Source organism: Homarus americanus, unplaced genomic scaffold (genome assembly GCF_018991925.1).
Source record: "Homarus americanus isolate GMGI-L3 unplaced genomic scaffold, GMGI_Hamer_2.0 scaffold20930, whole genome shotgun sequence".
In the NCBI taxonomy this organism is placed as follows: Eukaryota; Metazoa; Arthropoda; class Malacostraca; order Decapoda; family Nephropidae; genus Homarus; species Homarus americanus.
In genome coordinates this window covers 2,964,201-2,990,337 of record NW_024748502.1, presented here as the reverse complement: position 1 = coordinate 2,990,337, position 26,137 = coordinate 2,964,201, and positions in this window count along the sequence as shown.

Here is a 26,137-nt window from a genome sequence, read left to right as displayed (position 1 = left end):
AATGGATACCATTCGAAATGTTCAGATTACTACAGATCAGGCGAAGAAGTCGTTCGTTTGCTCTCATATCCCGCAAGAGAGTTTTGCGAGTGAGCATCTGGATGCGAGCGGATTGGCGGACCCGAGGTATGAATATTTCAGAAGGGCTTTAATTGGTATTTTTGAGTCTGGTTCCCAGCTAGGACATTTACATTGATTGTTTCGATGGCTTGATCGTTTGACACCTGTGGTTCACGCTGAAACTCCGATAAAGGGTGTCGCCATTGCTGATAATGTCAAACAAGACATGCGTGCTACTTTTAGTGGATCACCATAGTATGATGATGATGGCAAGATGTCTCAGGAGAATGTTGAGAATTTAGTGGAGCTGAATAGTTTTTTGGTGGCTGTTCGCGACCCTATATATTGTCGTGCCCAGGAAATTGAGTTTGTACCGACTGATTTGATCATAGATTACGCAAATAAACTTGCTCCCAAGTCACCTCGTACTCCACCAGCCCGTATTCCAACAGCTAGGACACCTACACCTCTGGCACCAATGCAACAGCGAGTTCCTAACAACCCAGGTAACAAACCTCGACAATCTTTAGTATGTACCCATTGTAAGAAGAGAGGTCATACAGTAGATGATTGTTACCAGCTTCAGGGTGGTGGTGGTATCAAGAATAAGGAAAACAGACATCCCCCCACCGGCCCACGGCAAAGACATGGATCACCCAAAACATACTCAGCCGCGGCAAAAACGACGTCTATGGCAGGCCATAAAGTAGATATGTGGTGTAAGTTCCATCAGTCGGCCTCTCACAACACGGATGAGTGTGCTATGATGCAAAGAGCTAGGAGCGTAGACGCAGGAACACCCCAGGTAACACAGCAGCTTAGAGCGCGTCGTTATCATTATAAGAAGTCAGGGAAAGACCAGCGCCAGTCCAGGAACGAGGAAGGATAGGTACATCAGTACCAACGCCCAACAGCACTTCTGTGGCCAGCCTCTTTAATAGCGGCGCTCAACAAAGCGGAAGTGTTGTCCATTCCGGCGAGAGTTGGGGTTATCAGATTGGCTCTGGATATTGACACGGGTGTATGCGCAAATGTATTAACTTTGGCATCTTATCAAGAGTTACAACGTAGATTCCTTCACCGAGATTTTTCATTTAGACCTACTGACGCCAATGTCGAAGGAGTATCCGGGACGCAGCTGAACATTGCAGGGAAGGTGACTTAAACACTACGATTCTCTAGACGTGGTATTCCCTTTTATACAGATTTTTATGTAGTCCAGCAATTTAATTTGCCTCCTGACGGGTTGATAGGTCTACCGACACTTAGAACGAATTTTGTTGATGTTCGTCCACGTAATAATACTATTACGTTTAAGGGTGTTTCCTACAGCGCTATGCGTAATTCTGCGCCGTTGCTCTCCGCAAGGTTGAAAGTGTTATCCACCATTCCCATTAGGAGGAAGGCAGATACCGAGTCAAAGCGAGCTCAAGACCTCACACACTCACTTTCCCAGAGTGATTATAGCAGCAAAAGTTGGAGGATTGTACCTCCAGTATTAACGGGTAGTCTCCACTATCAGAATGAGGAAATCACCATGGCCACTGTAGTTTTACCTGACGTGTACACGGGGACTGATGTAGTATGTCTACCGTGAGAATCGACATTGAGCACGATTAGACCTGGTGGCTTAACAGACGTTCTAGTTCTTAATAGAACAGGCGCTCTTAGAATATTGAAAGAAGGATGTTATTTGTGTGATTTTCTGGTGTATCATAACAATGTTGTATCACAGCCTACGCAATTCCCAATTGGTTGTATTTTTTTTCAATCTAAAAAAACTGGGCAGGAGAGGATAGATCAAATATCACCACATGTGAAGGTGATTGATCATCCTCAAGTCAAGACAGGACCCTTAGAGCTGCTTGCCGACTACAGAAACATTGTAGCTTTGCCAGGGGAACAGTTAGGGCACACAAATTTAACATCACATCACATATCCTTAAAAGAAGGCACGAATCCAATCTACATACCAGCTTACCGACTCCCACATAGCCAGCGTGCTGTAGTTCAGGATATGGTTCAGGATATGTTGGATGAGAAGGTTACCACACATTCTAAATCTCCTTTCAATAGCCCTTTGTTCTTAGGCGTGTCAATGAAAATACGATCCCAGATAGGTACCTTATGCCTGTCTCGAGTGATATTTTACAGTCCTTAGGCAAGGATAACGCTGCGTTTATCAATTTAGATTTGCTTCGCGGGCATTGGCAAATACCACTCAATGAGAAATCCCAAGAGGTTACTGCTTTTAGTACTCCTTTGGGCCATTTTGAATTTCTGTGAATGCCTTTTGGTCTCATAAATGACCCACTGACGTTTCAAAGGATGACCTGTTTGCCGGATTGATAGGTACCACAGTCTGTGCTTACTTGGATGATCTCATAGTAGTCATTAAGGATATCGATACCCATCTTGTCAAACAGCATGAAGTGTTACAAAAACCTTCCACAGCAGGTCTTAAAATTAAACTTTCTAAATGTGAGTTTTTAAAATCCAAAATCCATTTCCTTGGTCATATAGTTGACGGTGACGGCATTCATACAGTTGATGATAAAGTTAAAGCTGTAGCTCAGTTTCCACGTCCTACATCGGTTGATAAGGTGCGTAGTTTCTGGGTTTATCTAGATATTATCCTTCTTTTATTAAGAACTATGCGACATTGGCGTCACCCTTAACTAAGTTACTGAAGAAAGATGCAATATTTGCTGAACACGAAGATGGTTTTGTGGCATTGAAGATGGCACTTACCAATGCCACTGTTTTAGCATTTCCTGATTACTCTCAAGATTTCACTCTGTGTACCGACGCTTCTTGACTAGGAATCGGAGCTGTACTCATGCAGTTAGACTCAAGAGGAAAATTTAGAGTGATTACTTTTGCAACTCGTAAACTTAATGATGCCGAAACACGTTATTCAGTAAAGTATTTAGAGACGTTAGCTGTTGTTTGGGCACTGAAAAAGTTTAAAGACATCATCTTTGGTGATAACATAACTGTTTTTACGGATCATGCGGCAGTAACAGAACTGTTCCATGGCAGAAATCTATCAAGCAGATTAGCACGCTGGCATCTGACAATTCAGAAATTCGACCCCAAGTTTAGATATTTACCGGGAAGAGCGAATGAATCGGCTGCTTGTCCAATTAACCAGTCCGTTCACACATATTTATATTTGGGTTTTAAGTAACGAAACCCAAACGGTAGTTCCTTTGTTTTATTATAAAAGGTTGTAGATATAATTCCTGAGTGTATATCAACCGTAAGTCTCACTGTCTAGGAGTGAATGAGAAAGGGACGGCGGTATGATAAACGTTAGGCGTTTATGTATGATAAACGTTAGGTCACGTCCTTACGATATGAGTTGGGGTGAGCTACTGAAGCTTAGGGGCATCGCAGTGCGTGCTTACAGAAATGCTGAGCTATGGGTCTCGCCCTCTTGGGTGAGTTGCCCGCTCACGTGTCCATCTCATGTCTTACTCATAGACAGTGGAAAGTTACAGGGTGGTGAATCTGAATATAATATCAGATGTATTGACCCATTTATATAATACGTTCTGTTGATGAGACAGGGGCCTATTACATCGCTCGGTCACCTACCAGCCGAGCTCCGTGAGGCCTAAATAACTCAGAGTACAGTACATCCTAGACAACCCTAACCATGTTATAAACAGATATGTAGACACTAAGCTGGGGATATTACTGTAGGGGTATTCTCTACTACAGGGGACCTAGACTTTTGTGTCGTACGGGTTAGTATGTTATGAACAATGTTGAATTTGGATGATACTGCCCGGTAATAACAGAACAGGAACATTATTGCCAGAATTAACAGAATAGAGGGAATCGTAAGACTTGGTAGTGCAAATTCCCGTGACAGATAAAATGGCAAGTTATTATTAAAATCAGCAAAATGTGTCTCGTTCAAGAAAGCTAACACTTTTAATTTCTCTGATACTATTTGAATATCCTTGATAGTGAAATTCATTATAGGAAGTGGAATTAAAGCAGACTTGAGTTTTCGATTTAACGCAAAATGCTGATGAGTAGGCAAGGTCCGTAATGTACTACAAGTGATTTCACAGTAATCAGGAGCCTTGTAATGCCCTTTCACAACTAGCTGCTTAACACCATTTTGGCATTTTAAAATTACAGTAGTGAGATTTGGAAAGAACAATTACTGCACATTGTGAAGGTGAGCGTGGAACACAGTCTTTAGAATAATTGGCCTATAACTGCATTGCGCTAACGCTGTGCGTACATTTGGTTGTATGACTGCCAATTCACATATTCCCTCTGCAGCAGGAATAAATGCAAGCAATGTAGGCTGGACATACGTGTAGGTGTAGATAAGACGACTTACACCGTGACAGTACCTCTGAATCCTCTATTGATAACAATGAATATTCTTCATCTACTAAGAAAAGTTCTTTTGGCCTATCTAGGGTATACAGTGTGTCGTTCACAAACCAGGGAAAGGGTTCTAAATGCCATGCATTAAACTCATGTTGCCCTCGCATAGGAATGTGGATCAGAATTGCATTGTGCGTGAGGGTTGACTCCAACAGTGGGTAATGATATTGAACCTCATTGTCATTGAAAATCGGGGTTAAATGATACTGCAACTTGGCTATTTTTAAAGCTTCAAGAAGCGTCTGCACAGGCACAAGCTTCGCGTCCACACGTCCTATCCCGGCATCTACAATGCTGTCTATTAGTTCATTTTTAGAGGTTACAATTTTATGAACTGAAATTTCAGCAGCATGCAAATATTCTGTGAAGTAAAGGAGCCATTCTAACGTCGGGATTGCTTTCTGTAACCTAGTAACAATCCTCGAAACTTGGTTAGACTCCATTATGATTGCATTAACCTTTGATTCTAGAGCAGTAATCGCGTGAAAGGTTTGAGAAATAACACGATTCTGTTGAGATACAGCTTGAACGACAACGTTCATGAAACTATTGTCGAATTCATCGAAGCTGTGCTGAGACCATGAAGAATGTCCAATGTTGATTGTAGTTGGTCGTCGACGTTTTCCATCTGACGCGAAAGTACGAGTTAACTTCTACTCGCAGAACGTAGTTTCATACAATAGTCATTTGGGACATTTTGCTTCTGAACAGTCTGTAAGGATGTATCAATCACATTATCATCAACTGGAGGTAAGACATTTATCTGGGTCTTCTTCAGACGATCCGCGTGCACGACATCTGCGATCTGTGCATTAGGCTTCCATATTTTGAATTTGTTGCCTGCTTCTTTTGAGATTATGCGGAATGGACCAGAAAATTTCGCCGAAAGTTTGGAGTTCCTTTCAGGTTCCTGTAACATAACAGCGTCCCCAACGTTCAGTGCGATAGGTTTAGCATGTTTATGTTGTTTGATGATCATTTCGGCGCGTGACGCCGCTAGCTGTGATCGTACTTGGTTATGAATTTCTGTAAAGACATGAATTTGTTTTGCCGCAAAATCATCCGTATTATATACCGGGTATGGCGCCTCTGTAAGGATGTCGTAAGGCAGACGTTTATCTGTACCATAGACAATATAGTAGGGTGTTTGGCCCTTAGAGCTATTAACTGACCCATTTATCGACGCTGCAACCTGCGGTAACCAATCCTCCCATGCGTATTGAAAACCACTAACAATTGGACGCAGTATTTCTAGGATTTTACGATTGGTTCTTTCAACAAGGCCATTAGCCTGTGGATGATAACCTGTCACAAAAGTTTGTTTAATTCCATATTGTGCACATATATGCTCTATTAGCTCATTCTTGAACTCTGTTCCATTATCAGAGAGTAGAACTTTAGGCGTAGTATATGGACATATGAGATTCATCACTAATGCATAGGCTACTGCTTCGGCCGTTTTGCTTTTTAGTGGGACCAAGACCACGAACCTGGAAAAATGATCCACACACACTAAGACGTATCCTGATCCCTGATGACTCATTGGGAGTTGTAACACATCAACAGCGACTGTGTCAAACGGACGGTCTGGTGTAGGATATTGTAGAATCGAGGCAGGTGATCCTGTTGATCCTTTATGTTGAGCACATGCCAAACAATTAGCTATGTGTAATTCTATGTCGTTCTTCATAGTGTTCCAGAAATACTTCTTTCGTAAATCCGCTAAGCATTTATCACGACCTTGGTGACCTGCTTGTGGGACATCGTGGAACAATGTCATTACTGCTTTGCGCAACGTGTCAGGTACGACTATTTGAGACACATTACCCTCAGGAGATTTTCTCGTCCTATTGAGTATGTTATGTCGTAATTCAAACTGACTTAAGGGAAGAAACAACTTGGGGAGTTTAACATCCTCGCCCGATTCGAGAGCATAAATAACAGCTGACCAATATGGGTCGCGTCGTTGCTCATCTTCCAGCTGCGAAAGAGTGAATGTTGGTACAGGCATAACTGGTGCTATATTTCTTGACAGAGCGTCGGCGACAACATTCGCCCTCCCAGGTAAATACCTAAATTCGGGGTCAAACTCTTGAATTGTCAGATACCAGCGTGCTAATCTGCCTGATAAGTTTCTGCCATGGAACAGTTCGGTGACTGCCGCATGATCAGTAAAAACAGTTATCTTGTAGCCAAAGATAATGTCTTTGAACTTCTTAAGTGCCCACACAACGGCTAACGTTTCTAAATGCGTCACCGAATAATGTGTTTCAGCATCGATTAGTTTGCGACTTGCAAATGCTATCACTCTAAACTTCCCACGCGTGTCCTCTTGCATGAGCACTGCTCCGACTCCAATTCCAGGAGCGTCAGTACAGAGAGTGAAAGGTTGAGTGTAGTCTGGGAATGCTAGAACCGGGGCATTGGTTAGCGCTGTCTTCAATGCCGCAAAACTTTCCTCGTGTTCAGCATCCTATATAAACACTGCATCTTTTTTTTGAGCAACCTCGTTCGGGGCGATGCTAATGTTGCATAGTCCTTGATAAAGGAACGATAATAACCAGATAATCCGAGAAGGCTACGCACATGATCATTTGAGGTAGGATGATCGATCACCTTAACATGTGGCGCTATTTGATCTATCCTGGCCAGTCGAGTCTGTTGGCAATTCGCAACAATACCTCGAATTAGGAATTTATTTGGTTGCACTTCGACATTGTTGTGATATCTAGAAAATCACACACATAACATCCTTTCTTTAATTTCTTGATAATGTGAAATTGCTCCCGTAATCCCGTAGACTTGTGTGTGTGTGTCCCACAGTAGACACAGCTGATTCGAAGGTCCGGTGATTGGGTCAATGCTCACAAAAATCCTGAGTACAGCAAACCGCCGCTAATTATCACACAACGTCATCCACAACACCATACCTCAGAATGCTGAGACCATCTCTCAGACCGGATGTGTCATCATCACTAGGGTGGGTGCTGGGTGCTGGTAACTGGGGGTTGTTCACGCCATACGAAATAATTTTGTTGACAGGATGTTGATTGATGAGTAGTCTCAACAACTGCAGTCACGTCCTGTCACACCCTGGGCAGTGAACGAATCATTTGCAGAAACTAATGTTCACTTCAGCTCACAGGATTTTTGCGTTGGTGAATTCCTCATTCTGGTAATGGAGAGTACTCTTCAACATTGCAGGTACTATCTTCCAACTCTTGCTGCTGTAACCACGCTGGGAAGGTGTGTGGTTGAGGTCGAGAGATATCTCTGACGCAAGATCCGCCTTCCTCTTAATAGGATTGGTAGACAACACTTTCGTCCTAGCAGTGAGCATAGGTTCAGAATGACTCATTGCTGTGTAGGAAACACCTTTAAACGTAACACTATTATTACGTGGATGAACATCTATCATGTTCTTTCGAAGAGTTGGTAGACCAAGTAACCCGTCAGCTGGCAAATTGAACTGCTGAACTATATAAAAGTCCGCGTAGAAGGGCGTACCACGTCTTGAGAATCTGAGTGGTAACGTCACCATTCCTTTGATGCTCAGCTGAGTACCTGAAACTCCTTCGAGCTCAGCGTTACTAGGCCTCCATTTGAATTTGCGGTGAGGGAATTTACGTTGTAACTCGTGATATGATGTCAAGGCCAATACATTAGCGCAAGCACCTGTGTATATATCAAGAGCCAATCTGGTATTATCCACTCTCACCGGCACTGACAACACTTCCACTTTTCTAAGCGCCGCTATTAATGAGGCCGCTATAGAAGTGCTGTGAGGAGGGGCGGGAATTACCCTATCTATCCCTCTCCTTGCTGTAGTGTGCGCTGGTCTTTCCCCGATGATTGTCCTGGGGACGTTTCTGCTTGCGCCTATACGGCACCTCCGTTTCACTTAGGTCCACTCCCCTAGCCTTTATTAATATATCGCACTCATGTGAACTATGAGATGTCGATTTGTGAAGAGCGCACCATTTGCGCGCTGTCTGGGTAGGAGGAGGAGGAGGAGGAGGTGCTGCTTTGGCTACCTCTCTGTTTGACCTTGAGAATGGCTTTGCACCGGGTGTGGCCTTAAAATTAGCACTATTACCTCGGAGCTGAAAACAATCTTCCATTACGTGGCCACGTTTATTACAATGTGCGCATCGTAACGATGTTTTCTGTTTATATGTTAGGCGGGGAGGAGCGATCGGAGCTAAGTGTGTCGAATAAGGAGTCTGAGAGTGAGGCATCTGAGACGGCTGGGGTTGTGGTGACGTCACTGAGGGCTGCGCCAGTAAGGGGCCCGTAGCCTGGGGACAGAGCTTGTTTGCGTATTCCACCATATCCAAGGGTGGTTCATACTGTACTTCCTGTGCCCGGCTATATAAGGGAACACGGACGGAAAGAAGAAAACTTATTAGTTCTATCAATGTTTCCACATTGTCCCGTGGCATATCACCCCGTGAGTTGTACCAGCCTGATGACCGGAAGGTCGCTTGCATGTCCTGGCGAACCTGGCCCGCGATGTCAACAGCGTCAACGGGTGTTTCGTTTCGTATACCTGGAATACAGCGATCCAACCATCTGAAGATCCATTGCAGTTGGCCCAGCTGTGACCTACCCCCAAAAATCCCAATTAGCGTTCGCTTGAACTTTTCATAGTCAGGGCTTTGTAGACCAAACGCATATAAACGACTGCCTGCATAGGAACCCTGCGTTATATGGGAACGTACATATGCTTTCTTTTCTTCGTCAGTCGTTATGTGACTATTGCGCATGCTATCTTCACATGCACGAATAATCGTCTTGTCCCGTGAAATTTCGAACATAATCACCGCGCTGCATGATATTAATAACATTATCAGCTTTAGGTGTGGTAGTAGTACTGGTGTGAGGTTTAGAAGATGCCATTTTAGTGTTAGTATTAAGCAAATTAGTATTCTTACTCTTAACAGAAGGCTGGGTTAATAAGGTTGTTACCGATTTAGCAACAGACACACTATCACCTGTAACAGGGGTAACTGCTTTAGTATACTTAGGTGAGGTACTATAGTGATTACCAGACCGTAGGGTACGACGGTTTAAGTCGTCAAATGATTCGTCTATAACTTTCTCACTACTTCCTACCGACTCATTTAACTGTGTTCCATACTCAAAATCTATGTCAGTCTGGGCTTGATCATTGATGAGTTGGTTATCAGCAAACAGTTGCGCTAGGCGTTCGATTTCATCTACATTAGACATGGGAAACTTAGAAATTATCTATTAGCCCCCTTGGGTCAATGAATACTTAACAGTAAGTAGATCACTTGCCTCTCATTTACAAGACAAATGAATATGTTTTGTAGTTAATTATTAAACTATCAATAAGTAGACAGACACTTACAAACTACTGTAAATTATAGGATTTCAATACATTAATCTTACATTCGACACTTTATCATTGAAATAATCCTATCCGACGAACCTATCGGTGTGAAGATATCTCTCGAACGTGTTCATGTGTGTAGAACTATGTAATTTAAATACCTATTTATACAGAGTAGTACGTCTGTATAGAAAATGTGATCCTTCAAGAGTTCTGAGTGGAGCGGTGGGTGGAGTGAGGGCGGGGCCTCTTCCTAGGATGCGTACGCTGCTGCTGGTTTCCTTGGCAACAGGAGACGCTTCTGCTTTGGTAAGAGACGAGTCCACTTGAATACCTGTAGGTGAGTTCCTCCTCCGGCGATCAGAAAACTGATGATTGGTTATCACACTGGTCGTGCTGGTTCGGTGGCGGAAACTGCTGTGTGCCAATTCTTCACAGTCCACGTATATATGGAGATCTGTATGATGACACCGGAATTCGTAATTCGCGCTGACGACACAACAATACTGCTCAGCTGCTAGTGAAATACCAATTGAATCCCAGGTTACGAAACTGTTGTTCAACACTGCAACACTGTAATGTCTAGGGAATGCTGAGTGGAGTCTATCTCAACCGGCTCAATCTGGATATGTACCAACAGGCTGTAATATTTGTATATTACGAATTCTGCAACTATTTGTATGTGACAGAGATAAGGAGCGCTCACTACATATCGTCTCAATACGGGATATAGTTTTAAACACTCGGATTATGTAACGCGTCACTGCTGTGTGGTTTCTTGTTTTTCACAAGACACAGACGGATGATACGACTACCAGTTTGAAGAATCCGTATCCCACCGCTTGCCACCTATATGAATCGGCTGCTTGTCCAATTAACCAGTCCGTTCACACATATTTATATTTGGGTTTTAAGTAACGAAACCCAAACGGTAGTTCCTTTGTTTTATTATAAAAGGTTGTAGATATAATTCCTGAGTGTATATCAACCGTAAGTCTCACTGTCTAGGAGTGAATGAGAAAGGGACGGCGTTTATGTATGATAAACATTAGGTCACGTCCTTACGATATGAGTTGGGGTGAGCTACTGAAGCTTAGGGGCATCGCAGTGCGTGCTTACAGAAATGCTGAGCTATGGGTCTCGCCCTCTTGGGTGAGTTGCCCGCTCACGTGTCCACCTCATGTCTTACTCATAGACAGTGGAAAGTTACAGGGTGGTGAATCTGAATATAATATCAGATGTATTGACCCATTTATATAATACGTTCTGTTGATGAGACAGGGGCCTATTACACGAATGTGGTCGCCGACGCTTTGTCTAGAAATATTGCACCAGTGATGCCTGTATCTACGTTCACTCTTTCACAATTAGAGGATGAACAACGACGAGATCCTTTGTGGTCTACAGTCATTTTGTCTTTTAAGTCGGGAGAGAAAGTAAAGCTTCCTAAATTGATTCTTCCGCTCAGTCAGTTTGAATTGCGACTTAACATACTCCATCGATCAAAGAAGACGTCTGAGGGTATAGTTACACAAATAGTAGTCTGACAAATTGTGTGAAACGATTATATCGTTGTTCCACGATGTTCCTCAAGCAGGTCACCAAGGACGTGACAAATGCCTTGCGGAAAATATATATATATATATATATTTTTTTTAAAACTATGAAGAAAGACATAGAATTACATTTTGATAAGTGTTTGTCATGTGCTCAACTTAAAGGTACTACTACAAGGTCACCGGCTCCAATTCTACAATTTCCTACAACAGAACGTCCGTTTGACACAGTCGCGATAGACTTGTTACAACTTCCGAGGAGTCATCAGGGATCCTCGTACGTCCAAGTGTGTGTGTGTGGATCATTTTTCTAGATTTGTGATTTTAGTCCCACTGAAGGATAAAACAGCCGAATCTGTGGCCTATGCCTTAGTGATGAATCTAATATGTCCTTTTACTACGCCCAAGGTACTTCTGTTCGACAATGGATTAGAGTTCAAGAATCAGCTAGTAGCACAAATTTGTGTACAATATGGAATATAACAAAGTTTTGTTACAGCCTATCATCCACAGGCAAATGGCCTTGTCGAGAGAGCCAATCGCAAGATCCTAGAGATTCTTCGCCCGATTGTGTGTGATATGCAATACACATGGGAGGATTGGTTACCACAAGTTGCAGCGTCTATTAATGGGTCGATTAATAGCACTACCGGCAAATCACCCTACTACATTGTCTGTGGCATAGACAAACGTCTGCCTTATGATGTACTTACAGACAAGCCAGGCCCTCTTTATAATATGGATGATTTCGCGACAAAACAGATCACCGTTTTTACAGATTTTTCATGGCCCAGTACATCCTTGACCACCGAAGGGTCGAGACGTGCCTGGCGCTCCTCTCGGAGCAGCCAGGTCAACTGTTGTGTTGGCCCATACCAGCCCCCTCCCCTGACCCCTCCTCCCCACCGGAATATCAACATGTTCTCGCCAGAAGTTGCTGTTTCATTTAGGAAAGGAATGGAACCAGTGTTAAACAGAGGTGAACAGTGGTGAACGGTGCTTAAGTCAGTGAGAACAACTCAACAGTAACAGTCGTACCCGGGTTGACCTTCACACACTGTGTGAATCACACAGTGAGGTCCCAGGTACCCAGTGATAGTGGCCCGTGAGACCCAACAACCAGCGATGTGTTAATCCGTCTACGATAGGAAGGCCTGGGACCACACCTCACTCATATAACACCATCTGTGAGGGAAATACTACACCACGTCAGGCCCCTCATAACACTATATGTGAAGGAGTTACTACACCACGTGAGGCCCCTCATAACACCATCTGTGAGGGAATTACTACACCACGTGAGGCCCCTCATAACACCATCTGTGAGGGATTTACTACACCACGTGAGGTCCCTCCTAACACCATCTGGGAGGGAACTACTACACCACGTGAGGTCCCTCCTAACACCATCTGGGAGGGAACTACTACACCACGTGAGGCCCCTCATAACATCATCTGTGAGGGAATTACTACACCACGTCAGGTCCCTCATAACACCATCTGTGAGGGAACTACTACACCACGTGAGGTCCCTCCTAACACCATCTGGGAGCGAGTTACTACACTACGATACGATACGAAGTCTTTAGTTAAGAGGTGAAAGAAGATTATTAGGAGTTGAAGGAAAAGTGGTGAAACTGAAATACAGTAGGAGTAGAAAGAATCTGGGCTCAACCAGATCGCTTCATCTTTCTTATTGGTGTTTTGTCTTTGTTCTGCTCCCTTGGGTCGTCAGACCTTTGTATTAATATTGGTTTATTTATATAATGCTGCTTACTATTATTATTTGTTATTGTTGGAGTTAGTGAGCCCGCCCAGGTCCTTGTGTAACTGGGAGGGTAGTCAAATTTTTTTTTTTTTGAGGTGTTAGTTAAGTGTTAGTTGTGTTAGTCTAAAGGTACACTGTATGGAGAGGCCTGCCAGGTTCTTAGTGGAGCTGGTTGGTCACTCTCATCTTTATTCCTCTAGTAATGTTTTATGTGTAAATGTGTATATTGGGGCAGGAGGTGGTTCAATTACTTCTTCCTAGCTGATGTAGCTGGGAGGGTAATCACATTATTATTATTATTATATTATTTTTTACTAAGATGTTAGTTCAATGTTAAATGTTAAATGTTAAATATTAGTTATGTTAGTCTAAAGGTACACTGTATGGAGAGGCCTGCCAGGTTCTTGTGGAGCTGGTAGGTCACTCTCATCTTTTATTCTCTCTATTAATGTTTTATGTGTATATTGGGGCAGGAGATGGTTCAATTACTTTCTTCCTGGCTGATTTAAACCAACTGTGTTCTTGGAATTCTTCGTTGTCTATATTATTTATCCAGTTTTGATATGTTTCTGTGTTAAGTTCAGTCACTTTTTTCCAAATATTTGCAGCTTTGTTGTGTATTTCTACATTGATTGCTAAGAGGTTTGCTCTCTTGTGTAGCTGTTCATTATTGATGTGGTCTGTATATTTTATGTTATATATAAATCTGAGGGCTATATTTTGTACTGTTTGTAACCTTTTAATGCACATTTTACTAAGGGTGTTCAATGGGATGGGTGGGTAGTCCATAATTGATTTGACAAGGGCAATATAAATCTTTCTTTTGTTATTAATGCTAAGGTTCTTAAAGCGTTTTATTTTTGATAATCTTATTCTTGCCTGTCGTTCTTTATCTTTTAAGTATGTTATATATCCTCTTTTTGTTAGTTTTAATCCAAGCATCCTGCCTTCAGTGTCGTATGGGTATAGTTCCTGGTCGACTATTACTGGACTTGTTTTAATCTTGGCTATTGGTATTATCTTGAATTTGTTCTTATTTGTCCTGATTTTCCATTTTTTCTCAAAATCATTTATGTTTTTTATCGCTCTTACCGTGTAGAGTGCCATAAATTGAGTTGATTTTCCTGGGTATGATACTATTTGAGTAATATCATCAGCAAACATTACATATTCGCTAAAGGGGGTAGGTTGAGGTGTGTCTGAAGTATAAATTGTATATAGTGTTGGAGAAAGGCATCCTCCTTGAGGTACTCCACTCTCAAGATTAAACATAGTTCCCAAAAAGTTTCCAATTTGAATTTGTGCTCTCCTATCATCTAAATAGTTACACAATATTCTTAGCAAGTATTCGTTAAGTCCCAGTTTTAATATTTTATATTTCAAGCCTAAATGCCAAACTTTATCAAAAGCCTTAGAAACATCCCTTAAAATTATATTGATCTGGTTACCCTTGCTTTTTTCTATTGCAATTATTTCCGTTATTGTAGCTATTGCAGTTAGGGTATTTCTATTGGGCATAAATCCATGTTGTCTGTTGTTAGTTTTCCCATGTTGTGTTAAAAAGGCTATAAGTCTTGAATTTAATATTTTTTCCAATAGTTTCCCGGTAATTTCTAATAAAGATATTGGCCTGTAGTTTATTATTTCCTTATTGTCCTTACCCTCCTTAGGAATAAATATCATTTTAGCATATTTTAGTTTGTCTGGAAAGTAACCAGTTATTACATGCGTTATAAATGTTTAATAGTGTATTTAAAATGTTTTCAGGTAGATTCATGATCATATTTCGTGTATGTACCTGTGAGCCCAGGGCTTTTTCCTTAAATTCCTCAGACAGTGCATCATTTCCTATGGTTATTATTTGATTATTAGGTAATAAGTTATAGTCTATAATTGCCTTGGGGTGATTCTATGTATTTGTCTTCCCATTTCTTCTTCTATCCTTTCTTCGTGTTCACTATCAAAATCTTCATTTTCCTCATCTGATATTTTAAAACTTTACCCATTCCCTTTTGAATGCTGACTCTTGTTCATTTTCCTCGTGCAATTTTGTTCCATTTTGGTCTTTAATGTATGGTGTTTTTTGCTTGTTGTGCCCCATCATCTTGTTTATGGAAGTCCAAAATGTTTTTGTGTCTTTAGTCATGTCAGCCGCCATTATAATATCATTCCATTTTTTATTGTTTGCTTCCTTACATGCGTCTCTTAATTTTATCTGTAGTGCTGTCTGTGTCGTATATAGCCATCTGTTACTGCCGTGTCTTTCCATATACCTGTTTATTTCATTGTAATAGGTCTGGATTAATTTAACTTCTTCTGGTAGTCTGTTGTTGGGTAATGTTCTAAAGTGTGAAGTAGGAGTGTGTTTGGTTATAGATGTTTTTATTGCTGAGTGCAGTCTGTCCATTTCTGAGTCTATATCTTCTGTTGTTTTCCCTTGTAGGTTAATCGAGTGGTGATTACTTAAGTCGTCTTTGAAGCTGTCCCAGTCTGTTTTACTCATTTTCAGTCTCTTTTTTATTGGTATCTGTATGGGGCTTGTTGACAGTGTTAGTATAATTGGCAGATGGTCACTGCCTGTAAGAGGTCCCTGTATTATATGGTAATTGAAAAAGGCTTTGTTGTTGGTAAAAATTTTGTCTGGTGTCGATTGTGTATTGTGATTTCTCCAGGTTGGAAAGTTAGGACCCAGATGATTGATTTTCCCTTAATTTATTAATTGATTAAGGGCGTTTCCCACGACGTTATTATTTGTATTGTCAAAAATCCTGTGTCTGGCGTTAAAGTCTCCTAAGATGTACATCGGATGACTATTGTTAGCCAATTTTAATAGGTCTTCTATAGGTAAGTAGGGTCGTCTCGGTGGGAGATAAGTAGTAGCAATAATTACGTCTCCTTGAGTTGTATTTATTTTTATTGCTAGAAATTCATCCTGGAAGTCATCAATTAGTTTAAATTTTAAGTTTCTTTTAACCGCTATCGCTACTCCGTCATTTTTCTCGCCCGATTTATTTCTTTGGTTTACATAATAGTTAAAGAGTTTTATGTTATTGTTTTCTGTCTCACCGTGACTGTTTATTAGTATAATGTCAGGGTCAATTTCTTGATATATATTACTTAGGTTAATTCTCTCGGTCTTCCAGTTTCTTACGTTGTGTTGTATTATTCTTAAAGTTCTTACTGTTTGTCTATTGTCCATTATTTCTTATACTTGGATTGTGACTGTTGAAGTGGAGACCTATCATCCTGTTTCCCGCTTCTGACTCTTCTAAACTCTGACGGGTCTACTATTTTAAAGTCTTTGGTCGTAATCTTTAGTTTGTCCGTAGTAATTAGTGACCAGACATAATCTTCACTGAGGGATTTTTCTTGATATGTCCACTTGTATATCCCTCCTTCACAGTTTTTTACTATTGTCCCTCCTGTTGGTCTCGATGTTGGGATTCCATGTTTTGTTGTAGTGATAACTTTTAATCCAATTTCTTCAGCAGATTCAGGTTGTATATTGTGATCAGTTTCCATCTTATCTTCTCTCCTCCTACTCCTTTGTCTTATAGTCTGTCCTTTTGTTATTTCTATCTTCTCTTTGTCACTTCTAGTCATTTGTCTGGGATCTCTATCAGTCGCTTGTGTTCCTTGTGTATCAGCTGTTGCTCCTTGCTCAAACCTTTGTTCGTCTAGATGTAGTCTTTCTCTCAGTTCGCTTGCATATGTTGCCTGAAATAGTTTTTCGGATTGTGGATTCTCTGGAAATATCATCTCTGGTAGGTTATTCAATTTAAACATTTTCCTTAATTCCTCATTGTATGATCCGGGTGCAATGATATTGTGCAAATGTGCATGGATCATACTTATCATTACCTTATCATGTATTGGCTCACTTAGGTTTAATATGGTGGATTCTGGTCTATGAGCCTCTTGGACCGCTCTCTTGGCTATTTCGACGTATGTCGTATCCTTCTTGTCTTGTTCCTTTTTCCTTGTTTCTTGTTCCTTGTACTTTATCATGTGTTTTTTTATTGGGCATGCCATTGCTAACGTCCTATGTCCTATATATACATTCTCGTTTCTCTTACAGTTGAGACAGCCAACATGTGTATTCTTACATTCAGTGTAGGTATGGTCGTCGCCTGCACAATCTGAGCAGTACTTTTTTTCTTTTTCCGGACAGTCTCTCGTTGTGTGTTCTTCATATTTGTAGCAGGAGAAGCAAGTTTGCAGACTGATGAATGTCTCCTTCTTTATTTGATGTGGTGTGACTGACATGTTGAATATTAGAAAGCCCTGTTGTAAAACTTTTTCAGCCATTGACACTTCTTCAAAAGTAATCTTAAAAACATGAGTATAGTCCTTTATCTTAATGACTTCTTCAATCTTCATCCACCTATTTTGGCGTTCCAGTTCATCTTTCAGGTCTTCCGATGTCTTCCTCCCGATCTCTTGGTCGACTTGACGAACAAAAACTGATCTTTTTGCTTTTTGTTCTGGTGGCCTTCATTGTAAAATATATCTCTTGCTTCTTTTGAAAGGATTTTATCTGAATCAAAGTCATCTTTACAGATTACTTTAAAACCTTCATTGGTGCTGAATATTCTTGTTAGTGGGACTTGCAGTTTGTTGTAAGTGATTTCTGCCACTTTTCCCCTTCCAATAGAGTGTCCCTTATCTCTGTTTTATTCTAATGCTAGTTGTCATCTTCTTGATTACATCTAATCCTACCTATAGCACAGGGCTCCTGCCTGGGAGCAGTGACCCCGCCCCCCCCTCTTGGACGGGCGTCGGGCTCGTAGGGTTCTGCACCCAGGTTACCTGTGACTATAGTTATATCTAAGAAAGTTGCCACCTACCGGTGACCCCCGGACAAGGGGTGCCCTGCACTATCACAGGTTCCCTTGCCGGATCGACCGTATCGCTTAGTCCCGCCTCCTGTTCAAAGAACGGAGTGCATGAGGGGGACGAAAAAAGGAAAGAAGAGGACTTAGAGAGTAGAAACAGCCTACCTACCACGCCACGTTCGGTTAGCCAATCAGAGCACCGCAGTAAACGTGCATGTATCACGCCACCGTGGGGCACCACTGATTGGCCAATCCAGGATGTAGACGCACGGGTAGTAGTCAAAATTTGGGGAGCCCAAATATTTGTTTTTTCCAAAAGTTGGAATTTCCCGTACAATCTGTGATGGTAATTACACCGTCACTATGTTGAGTAAGTACAATCACTAGGATTGAGTGTCTTATCACAACAAAGTTGCAGACTGCTCAAACATGCAGCAAAAGAGGCAGGTCTTCGCAGCTCCGGGTCCAGCAGTCCACTACGTTTTTGCTGTTCAACACCTACATTAATCTGTATGTTCACTGTATGTTCCTTTACCTTTCTCTAATGAAGGCTTTTGTTAAACCACCAATGTATGTTACAAGTCATTTATGTCCAATGTATATTTTCAGCCTTCGGGCTGCAGAACTTTTTCAATAAACCGTCAATTATTATTATTATTATTATTAAAACATTTAGCAGCGTCACGCGCTGAAATGATTTTTAAACAACATAAACAAGCTAAGCCTGTCATGTTAGAAATAGGCGATGCTGTTATGGTGAGAGAACTCAAAGCTTTCGGCCAAATTTTCTGGTCCATTCCGCATTATCGCCAAAGAAGCGGGCAACAAGTTTAAAATTTGGAAGCCTAATGCACAGACAGCAGATGTAGTGCATGCGGATCGTCTTTAAAAGGGCCATGAGGATTTACTACCCAAAGATGGTAATGATGTAATCGACACATCTTTTCAGACGAATGTTAATGATGTCATAGACACATCTTTTCAAACAGTACACAAGCAGAGTGTGCCTAATGAGTATTGTTTGAAACTTCGTTCTGCAAACAAATATTAAAATACGTTAAAACTTTTACAGAATGGCTTGGATCATCAGTGTGCTGGTCCTACTGCTTCGTGCCACCTTTGTGTGTGAGGGGCGCTTGTGGTAAAAGCGGTACCGCTCTTGCCTCGCAAGCAAGATGTCACGGGTTCGATTTACAGGCAGGAGGAAGTTGTTTGGACACTCTTCCTAGCCCTCTTTGTCCCTGTTCACCTAGCAGTAAGTAGGTACCTGTTGTAAATCGAAAGTTGCGAATTCGTTTGAGTAAAGCTTGCATGGTGGTTCAAGAAAACTTAGTAGAGACCCAAAGACAAATGAAGGACAGGTATGATTCATAAGCGGAATTTTGAGCCTGGTGACTCTGTTCTTGTTTATCTGCCTCTGTATGCCAAGCCATAGCTAGGAAAATTGGTGATATTTATTATGTAATACATACTCCGAGTAGAAGAAATAAAGAAACGAAGGTTTATATTAATCTAATTAAACCGTACCTTGATAGAGCTCAGCATAGTGTTACATTGAATGTTAATGATAGTCCTAATGAAGCCAAGCGCTTTTAATTTTAGAATTATATGTGTAATAGTGATATCCTGAATAATCCTCTAAAGAAGTTTTCCCACCTTTCGCAGTCAGAAGTGGATGACTTGTGCAATCTGCTTAAAGAATTTCCTCAGATATTTGGAGACGTGCCGAAGCCGTGCTAAAGGAATGGAGCATGATATTGAACTGGTGGATGGTGCTCGTCCGATAAAGCAGTCTCCTTATAGAATGAGTCTTCATCAGAAGGCGCTCATAAGGAAGGAGTAGACTACTTACTACAGCATGGACTGGTGGAGCCAAGCGACAGTGAGTTTTCGTCCCCTATTTTGTTGGTGTCCAAGCCTGACTCCAGCAAAAGGTTGTGCACGGATTATCGCATAGTCAATGCAATCACCCGGACGGACTCAAATCCTCTACCCAGGATTGATGACAGCATCGACGACATCGGAAACGCCAAGTACATCACCACCCTTGGCTTGCTGATGAAGTGATTTGGTGTATTCCCTTGATGTAGCGTCGTGGTGTAGCCCATTGTTTTAATTCCCTGTTGTAGCGTCTTGGTGCAGCCCCCTGGTTTAACTTCCTGGTGTAGCGTCTTATGTAATTCCTTTGTGTAAGCCCCTTTTGTAGCGACTTGGTATAATCGCTTGTTGTAGCTCCATGTTGTAGTGTCTTGGTGTGGCCCATGGTATAAGGCCTTGGTGTAGCCCCGTGGTATAGCCCCCTGTTGTGGTGTCTTGGTATAACCCCTTGTGTTTCCCCCTGATATAGCATCTTGGTGTAAACCCCTCGTATACATTTCTTGGTGTGTAACTCCTTGGTATACCTTCTTTGGTATAGTTTCTAGGTGTAGCTCCTGGTGTAGACCTTTGGTGTATAATCACCTGTTGTTGAAAATTTCTGGTGTAGTGTCTTGGTGTAGTCCCTTTGGTGTAGCCCCCTGGTGAAGCGTCTTGGTGTAGTCCCCTGGTGTAGTCTAGGTGTAGAACCCTGATGAAGCGTCTTGGTGTATCGCCTGGTGTAGTCTCCTGATATAGCATCCTGGTGGTATACCCCTGGTATGTAGCTCCCTTGTGTAATTTCTTGATGTAGTCTCCTCATATAGCATCCTGGTGGTATACCCCTGGTATGTAGCTCCTTTGTGTAATTTCTTGATGTAGCTCCTAAGTGTAGCGTCTTGGTGTAGCCCCTTTGGTGTAGCCTGTTGGTGTAGGCCCTTAGTATAGCGTCTTGTATAACCCCCTGGTATAATTACCTGGTGTAGCTTCCTGGTGTTATGTTTGGGTGTAGCCTCGTGGCAAAGCGTCATGGTGTAGCCTCCTGGTGTAGCGAGTTCGTGTATCGTTGTTTGTCATCCATTTCACTCTTACTGCAATTATCAATCATCCTTTACGAGTATTCTTGCTCCTTAAAGAGGTAATTGGAAGTGTAAAAAGCTTGTAACGAGGTCATTACGCAGACCCTGTCGAGATAATATTACCCTGGCTGGTGAAATATTGCCACCACAGCATCATATCCTGGCGTGATTGGGTGTTATAATCTCTCTTGGCAGGTTGTAACAAACATTGCAATTATACTTTCATTGCTGACTAAGTGGGTCGTCTTCCTTTAATAATAATAATGATAATAATAATAATAATAATAATAATAATAATAATAATAATAATAATAATAATAATAATAATAATAATAATAATAATAATAGAACACAAATTTCAGGTAGGTTTGATATTTTTGTGTGATGATTACAAACAATATATGCCTTTTGAATTCTATCACTTCAGCTGGGTGACATCTCACTCACAGTATTGAAAATAGCAATACTGTACTCACGGGTTTACGGTGTATGAAGGTGTGTGTAATTGCCTTGTCACTTCCTGTGTCTGGAAGAGCATTTATGTTTGATATTGCCTTAATACAACAATCAGATGCAGTTTGGAGTCTCCGACCTTTTCATTAAACTGTACACTGAGTGAATATCAGTACATGCAGACATTTTATAACACTGACAGTTTAAAAAAGCGAGGACCATTTACTTTTTGGAGCATTAAGTATCTGCTTGAAGATGTCATTCTCATAGACCTTGCGCTTATTTAACCAGAGTTCATTACGGCGCAGGGAGGAGTGGTAGACTAAAAAATATTGAAGTCTGACATGTATTAAAATAAAAATGACTCTCCTTACCTACTTAATAACATCAGCATCGTAAACTACTGTGGTTAGTTATAATATAACCAACACAGGTAAAGTTCTCCACAAAGTTGTGAAAGTAGGTGGTAAGCTTGAAAGATTTGATGTTATTAACTAAGACGTTCTTTGCTATGATAATTATTAAGTGTGTTTCGATTTAATCATATAAGATATGATTGCATACATCACATCTGTTCATCAAGTTCAGCTGGGAAGAATGAGCAATGGCCATGTCATATGCGCAGTTTAAGCTAGTAGTTTTTAATCTTTATTAGCTTATTACCCATTTGCCGCTTTCTTCAGGTCATTGCTACCCTGGCTAGTGAAACATTGCTGCTCTTGAATCAGGTGTAATAAAATGAGGTCAGAGCAGAGACTGATTTTCCCTGTTCCTGTACCTAGGACAATTGTCGTTTTCAGCCTTCAAAAATTTTAAAACATTATGATCTACTGAATATTTTTGCATACCGTTGTCTTATCTGTTAAAACAGGTGTTGGATGTGTAATATCATAAGAACATAAGAACATAAGAAAATAATGAGTCTGCAATAGGCCGGTTGGCCTGTGCATGGCAGCTCCTGTCGAGAGTTACTACCACTCTCTATCATCCATGAATCTATCTAGCCTCCTTTTGAAACTTTCCAGAGTTCCCGCACTTACTACAAAGTTGCTAAGCCTGTTCCACTCGTCCACCACCCTATTTGTGAACCAGTTTCTTCCTATCTCCCTCCTAAACCTAAACTTATCCAACTTGAATCCGTTGCTCCGAGTCCTATCCTGCTCGGATATTATAAGAACTTTATCTATATCCCTTTATTGATTCCTTTCACCCACTTAAATACTTCTATCATATCTCCCCGCACTCTTCGTCTTTCTAGGGAATGCAAGTTAAGTTTCTTTAACCTATCCTGATATGGAAGGTTTCTAAGTCCCGGAATCATTTTTGTCATTCTTCGCTGCACCGACTCTAGTGAATTTATATCCATTCTATAATAGGGGCACCAGAACTGAACCGCATAATCGAGGTGCGGCCTGACTAGCGCAAGATATAGTTGCAATAAGACCTCTGCACTCTTGTTACTTACACTTCTAGATATAAAACCCAATACTCTGTTTGCCTTATTTCGAACATTAACGCACTGTTTTCTAGGCCGTAGGTCCGGGCTTACAAGTACCCCTAGGTCTCTTTTCACAAGTCGACTTCTCTAGGTTGATGTTGTTAAGGCTGTATACATTATAAGTATTTGTTCTTCCAATATTAAGTACGCTGCACTTGCTGGTGTTGAATTTCATTTGCCATTTTTCAGACCACCCCTGCAGTTTATTTAGATCCTCCTGTAATGCATTTGCATCCTGCCCTGAATTAATTTGCCGCCCTATTTTGGTGTCATCCGCAAACTTGCTTATGTCACTGCTGATCCCAGTATCTAAATCAAGACTTCTTTCCTTAATATGGAAATGTGGTTCAAAGTAGCTTTGGAACAGATATAGTTCTAGAAGAAATATGATGTTCAGTTGGGAACAAATGAACCAGCTACATGCCCAGCAACTTGGTAACCCTGGCGTAGTATGGTGTGAAATTTTATGAATGAACTCATCCATTTGTAACAGTAATTGTAATTTGTTAACATATGTTACCCGTATATATGTAAGTAAATCCAATTTATAGTGAATTAAGTATTATGCAAATTGTCATGGGTTAGGCCAGGCCTGGTGGGGATGGCCCAATTCAGCGCCGCCAATTCAGCGCCGCCGTTTCAGCGCCGCCGTTTCCGCGCCAGCCCATTTCAGCGCCGAGACCTTTCAGCGCCTGTGCGTTCGGAACTATGTCTTTCATTAACGTGGTATAATACTGTATACTACACTAGATTTATATTATGTTGTATTCAACTTATTATTATTTGCTGTAATGAATGAGAGAGAAAGAGTGAGTGAGTGAGAGTGAGAATGAGTGAGATTGATTTTGATACTTCTGTCTAGTTGAATCTGAAATTGCAGCTCTTGCAACCATGAAAGACTGCTTTCCCGATGTAGAAATCAGAGGCTGTCTGTTCCATTTATCGCAAAATTTACTAAAACAGATAAAAAGTATGGGTCTCATGGGTTCACATAATAGCAATCCCGACTTTGCTTTACATGCTAAAATGGAAACGGCACTTTCTTTTGTACCAAATGATGACATTGACCGTCACATGGATGCTCTTGCAACGGACTTGTCTGGGGTATTGGTTCCGCTTTTAAATTGGTTTGAAGACAATTATATTGGTCGTCCATACTGGAGAGGAACTGGGAGAAGTCAACCATTGTTTCCGACAGAGATGTGGAACATATACCAACGAACTTTACAAGGAGAAGATAGAACCAATAACCATGCTGAAGCTGCAAACAGACGACTACGAGGCGAACTGGGAATGTTGCATCCAACCATATGGAACTTCATCCATGCTCTTAAACAAGTCCCAAAAGGACGGGATGGATATTTCGAGAAGCTTTCTGCTGGGCATGAACCTCAACCCAAATAACTGAAATACAGAAAAGCAGATGAAAGAATATTAAAAATTGTTTCTGAATGTGGAAACAGAAATGAAGTAGAATACCTGTGTGTAATTGCGTACAATTTATCACACTAAAGATAAAGCTAACCCTTTCTTTTAAAAGACTTTAATCGTGTTTTTTAATCATTTTTAATTAAATAAACCAATCTCATAAATATGTATGATTCTTTGAATAAATTATTGATTTTGTGGCGCTGAAACGGTGGCGCTGAAACAGTGGCGCTGAAATGGGCTGGCGCTGAAATGGCGGTGCTGAAACATCGGCGCTGGAATGGCAGCGCTGAATCATACCCTACCCGGCCTGGTAGTCCTGCCTCAAGCAACCTTACTCCAATATTTGTTTTACTGGAGATAAGACACCAGGTGAACTGTAATTCCGTCATCACTATTTCATCAGTGGGTATGTGAGCCAGGCTATGGAGGGAAGGGGGGGATAGCGATTGAAACAGTGTTGTATTAGGGTGTGTCATAGGAGGGAAGATCAGCTAAAACTAATGGCCCATCACTTTTTTGGTAGATTTTAGTGTATATAAACAGAAAATAATTTCAGTTTCAATATTTTGCAACCTTTTGCTAGGTAAATTTTAGCGTGAAATTTATCGAAAATCTAACGTACAGCTGCATTAGTGCATTACAATTAAATAGTGAACATTGCTTTCTGACTTCATTCTTTAACAACCCAACTAACAATATTTTTTCTGTTTCAGATTCTGATGCATTTATAAGTTGATAATATTTGCGATGGCTGCTTGTGTCAGGACGAGGAACCAAAAATCCAGCCATCTCAGTCACTATCTTGGGTCTGGGAGAGAGCTCCTGAAGTCGGAGTTGCCTACATTGAGAGATGCTTTGAGATACGGTGTTTTAATCAGGCAAATCAGTGAAAGAACCAAAGAACTTACACAAACAAAGACATTGCCAGTGATATGACCAAAGCTGTCTTGGCACAGTACACTCTGGCTAACGCTCAGTTCAAACCTCCAGTCATAACAAGTCAGAAGAAGATTAGTGAGACTGCTAGCCAGTTGGGAAAAGGCAAGAGATATCTCTCTTGGGAGAGGAAAACTTGCAGTTAAGGACAGCTTTGCCAAGCAACTGGACCAGTTATTTGACATAATTACTTTTGCGCCTAAATTGTTCTCTGTCCTGAGTTTGGATGCGTGATCGTGACTGTAAATCCGAGGCCCACATCTCCTGTATTTGCAAGCGTGAACTGAAGATTCCTGTGATCGAACTGGCATTTGTCAAAGCACAGAGAGAGAAGACTGGCAGTATAGGGGCTCATGATTTCTAGCCAAGATATTCCGGAGTCCAAGAGACAGGAGGCTGCCACAGAGAGACAGAAGAGGAGAAGAGTTGCCGAGGAAAAGAGACTTGAGAATGCCCAGGGTGAGGTAAAAAAGGCCGATGATTGGAGTCAAGCTGATTCAGAGTTTAATGACTTCCCCATGGCTGATCCGAGTGCTGACCAGGAGAATGGTGACTTTGTCCCTAACCCAGAAAATAATGATCCCAAACCTTCCAGGCACAGATTCAAAGAAAGATATCCCGAGCATAGCTCTGCCAGCATGCGACACCACACTGGTCTCAGAGAAACCCGCTGCAGAGATAGCAAATAGCTGCCTGATTGACGGTGGTTTGATAACACCTGATGATGTCTACCTGGTGATAGAGATCATAACAAAGCAAGGAGAGCCCAGGAGAAACTTCTGTCAGTAACTCCAGAAGAGGAGTTTGATAAGGATAAGAGAAAAATGGGAATCAATGGGTTTGTTCTTCGATGGAGAAGGATGACACTCAAAGTGTTCAAGTGAAAGTTGAGATTCCT